The sequence below is a fragment of the Triticum urartu genome, chromosome 5 (genome assembly GCF_003073215.2).
Source record: "Triticum urartu cultivar G1812 chromosome 5, Tu2.1, whole genome shotgun sequence".
Classification (NCBI taxonomy): Eukaryota; Viridiplantae; Streptophyta; class Magnoliopsida; order Poales; family Poaceae; genus Triticum; species Triticum urartu.
The window spans coordinates 333,628,172-333,631,955 of NC_053026.1; positions in this window are offsets into that span (position 1 = coordinate 333,628,172).

Genomic DNA, 3,784 nt, shown 5'->3' on the forward strand with positions numbered 1-3,784 from the left:
TATTTCAGTGTTTCACAGAAAAGGATATCAAACGAAGTCCAAACAGAATGAAACCTTCGGGAACGTGATTTTCTCAGCAAACTTGATCCAGGAGACTTGGAGTGGGCGTCAAGAAACAATCGAGTAGGCCACAAGGCAGGGGGCGCGCCTACCCCCCCCCCCCCCCGGGCCCCCCCCCCCCCCCCCCCTGGGCGCACCCTCCACCCTCGTGGGCCCCTCGTTGCTCCACCGACCTACTTCTTCCTCCTATATAAGTCCATGTACCCCGCAAACATCCAGGAGCACCACAAAAACCTAATTCCACCGCCGTGACCTTCTGTACCCGAGAGATCCCATCTTGGGGCCTTTTTTGGAGCTCCGCCGGAGGGGGCATTGATCACGGAGGGCCTCTACATCAACTCCATGGCCTCTCTGATGATGTGTGAGTAGTTTACTTCAGACCTTCGGGTCCATAGCTAGTAGCTAGATGGCTTCTTCTCTCTCTTTGGATCTCAATACAAAGTTCTCCTCGATTCTCTTGGATATCTATTCGATGTAATCTTCTTTTGCGATGTGTTTGTCGAGATCCGATGAATTGTGGGTTTATGATCCAGATTATCTATGAACAATATTTGATTCTTCTCTGAATTCTTTTATGTATGATTGGTTTATCTTTGCAAGTCTCTTCGAATTATCAGTTTGGTTTGGCCTACTAGATTGATCTTTCTTGCAATGGGAGAAGTGCTTAGCTTTGGGTTCAATCTTAGGTGCTCGATCCCAGTGACAGTAGGGGAAACGACACATATTGTATTGTTGCCATCGAGGATAAAAAGATGGGGTTTATATAATATTGCATGAGTTTATCCCTCTATATCATGTCATCTTGCTCAGGCGTTACTCTGTTCTTATGAACTTAATACTCTTGATGCATGCTGGATAGCGGTCGATGTGTGGAGTAATAGTAGTAGATGCACACAGGAGTCGGTCTACTTGTCGCGGACGTGATGCCTATATACATGATCATGCCTAGATATTCTCATAATTATTCGCTTTTCTACCAATTGCTCGACAATAATTTGTTTACCCACCATAATACTTATGCTATCTTGAGAGAAGCCAATAGTGAAATCTATGGCACCCGGGTCTATTTTCCATCATACAAGTTTCCCATCTATTTTATTTTGCAATCTTTACTTTCAACCTATATCATAAAAATACCAAAAATATTTATCTTATTATTATTATCTCTATCAGATCTCACTCTTGCAAGTGGCCGTGAAGGGATTGACAACCCCTTTATCGCGTTGGTTGCGAGGTTCTTATTTGTTTGTGTAGGTACGAGGTGACTCGCGCGTGGTCTCCTACTGGATTGATACCTTGGTTCTCAAAAACTGATGGAAATACTTATGTTGCTTTACTACATCACCCTTTCCTCTTCCAGGGAAAACCAACGCAGTGCTCAAGAGGTAGCACTGACGATCGGAAAACCCTAGTGATTTGTAGTAGCAAGCCTCGCACTCTGGAAACTCTATCATGAACAAACAATAGCATACATAAGCACTCAATCATAAGATGCAAAGGTAAAACCCAAAAGAAAAGAGATGAACAGAAAGTTCAAGTGAAGAGCTTCGATTTGCAAAAAGAATCAATCGAATCGGAGATACGAAATTCAAACTATGATCAAAAGAAGTTCGAATTCAAATCTGCTTGAAACCAAATTTTAAGTTTTCAAAATCATGTTCAAGTTGATTATCTGGAAAGAGGGGAACAAGACGAAGATTTTGGCGTTGGTTTCACTGGATTTGGACAAACGAGCAAAAAGTAGTGAAGGTTTGAAGATCAGGGACTAATCTGTAAGAAAACTATTTGCGGATAGGTCCCTAGCCAAAAATAAATTAAAAAGAAAAAATCTATCGGAGGAACGTCCGCTAACAAAGACTAACGAATGAAAACCGTTCGTTAAAACGATCTAACCAGTGACTGTTTACTAATTAGACTAAAACAAAAACGAAAAACCGATCTAAAAACTAAACCGACAAAACCGAAAAAAACCGAAAGAACCGACCGGTTCTTACCGGTCAACGGCGTCAGCAGCGGCTGTCGGCGATGCGGGGCAATGGCGGCGGGGCGTGATGAGGAGGAGAGGGGGGGCGGCGGCGGCTTATAAGGAGGCCCCCGGGGCTCTCCGACTTGCGGGAGGGGTCGGCGGGGTCGGGGCGGCCTCGGACTCCGGTGGAGTCTGGCTCCCGGACGTGAGGAAGGCGGCGGCGCTCGGCTGGGCCGGCGGGTCTTCGGCCGAGTCGGTCGAAGAACTATTTTTAAAATAATTTCGCCGCACGGAAAAATCTAAAAATAAAATAAATAAAATCCTAAATTTTCCAAAAATAATTTCCACGGTCCTCTCTTAACATTTGGGACAACATGAACATTTTTCTGGGCTAAAAATGCAATTTTTCCCTAATTCAATCAAATAAAATCTCAACAAAAATTCAAATAAAATAAATATTTTATTTAAAATTAAATTTCCAGTATTTCCTCTATTTTGAAGAAGTCATATTATCTTCTCTCATTATTTATTTATTTCGAAATAATTTTGGAAAAATAATTTCAAATAAAATTCACTTTGATCCAAATTTACCAATTTTGAAAAAAAAATCAAAAATGGAATTTTTATAAAACCTCCAACTCTCTCAAATGGTCCTTGAGTTGCTTAAGGTCTTTAGGATCAAAATGTTCAAATAAAAATGAAAAAAATGTGAAGAGCATACATGCATATGATGACCTAATGATTAACATCCAAATTGAAAATTGGGATGTTACAAACCTACCCCCCTTAAGATGAATCTCGCCCTCGAGATTCGGGTTGGCTAGAAAATAGGTGTGGTTGGTCTTTCCGCAGGTCTTCTTCTCGCTCCCAGGTGGCTTCTTCCTCGGTATGGTGGCTCCACTGAACTTTGCAAAACTTGATAACCTTGATGCGTGTAACTCGGCTGGCAAACTCGAGTATCTTGACGGGTTTATCCTCGTAAGTTAGGTCACTCTCCAACTAAATTGCTTCCAGGGGCACCGTATCTCTCATAGGAACATCGGCCATCTCAGCATGGCACTTCTTCAACTGGGAAACGTGAAACACATCATGAACTCCTGACAAACCTTCGTGTAATTCCAACTTGTAGGCCACTTCTCCCATATGTTCCAAAACACGGTATGGTCCTACAAACCTTGGGGCTAACTTTCCCTTGACTCCAAATCGTTTAACTCCTCGCAATGGTGACACACGAAGATATGCTCTGTCTCTGATTTCATAGGCTACCTCCTTGTGTTTAGTATTGGCATAACTCTTCTGCCTGGACTGAGCTACCTTCAGTCTATCACGAATCAACTTAACCTTCTCTTCAGATTCTCGAATCAAATCTAGTCCGAACAACTGACGGTCTCCCACTTCATCCCACATCAATGGTTTCTTGCACCTCCTTCCATACAAGGCTCTGAAAGGGGCCATCTTCAAACTAGCCTAGTAACTGTTGTTATATGAGAACTCTGCATAAGGCAAATTTTCATCCCAACTAGATCCATAATCTAGTGCACAAGCTCTCAACATGTCCTCCAGAATATGATTGACTCTCTCGGTCTGTCCATCTCTCTGCGGATGAAAGGTTGTACTGAACTCTAGCCTGGTACCCAAAGTCTGGTGCAACTGATTCCAAAACTTCGAGGTAAACTGTATTCCTCTATCTGATACGATGGTCCTTGGAAATCCATGCAGAGATATGATTCTGGTCATATATATCTTGGCCAACTTTGC